Source organism: Myotis brandtii, unplaced genomic scaffold, assembly GCF_000412655.1.
Source record: "Myotis brandtii unplaced genomic scaffold, ASM41265v1 scaffold3017, whole genome shotgun sequence".
Classification (NCBI taxonomy): Eukaryota; Metazoa; Chordata; class Mammalia; order Chiroptera; family Vespertilionidae; genus Myotis; species Myotis brandtii.
The window spans coordinates 50,671-51,362 of record NW_005361530.1 but is presented as its reverse complement, the minus strand read 5'-3'; positions in this window follow the sequence as shown (position 1 = coordinate 51,362).

Below are 692 nucleotides of genomic sequence, written 5' to 3'. Positions count from 1 at the left end.
TGTCCGCGGGGCCCTGGGTGGAGGCCCGGTCGCGCCCGCAATACTAGTTAGTCTGTGTGCCCTGCCTGCTTCTCCTCACGCCAGGGCGGGTTTATTGAATTAATTTACTTATTTGATTTTATTTTTTAAGCGAAAGTAGAGTTTTTTGTTTTTTTCTTTTCTTTTTTTAATGCCCTTGACCAGAATCGAACCCGGGACCCTTCAGTCCGCAGGCCGACGCTCTATCCATTGAGCCACACCAGTCAGGGCAGAGTTTTTGTTTTTTTAAAAAATATATATTTTTATTTATTTCAGAGAGGAAGGGAGAGGGAAAGAGAGAGAGAAATATCAGCGATGAGAGAGAATCATGGATCCGCTGCCTCCTTCACGCCCTGCACTGGGGATCGAGCCCGCAACCCGGGCCTGTGCCCTTGGCGGGAATCCGAACCCGGCACCTTCCAGTCCCCATTGCAATGCTCTATCCACTGAGCCACACCAGCCAGGGCAAAAGTAGAGTTTTATGGAGGGAAAGATAGACTCTCTCAGGCAGGGAAGGGACCCCAGGCCCAAGTGGGTTGCCCTGGTTGACTGACTGGAGAGGCGGACGGGAGAAAGAGAGACATGGTTTTGTTATTCCACTCATTTATGAATTCATTGGGGTTTTTTTCCTCTATTTATTTTTTCTTTTTTTTTTTTAAGAAATTTTATTTATT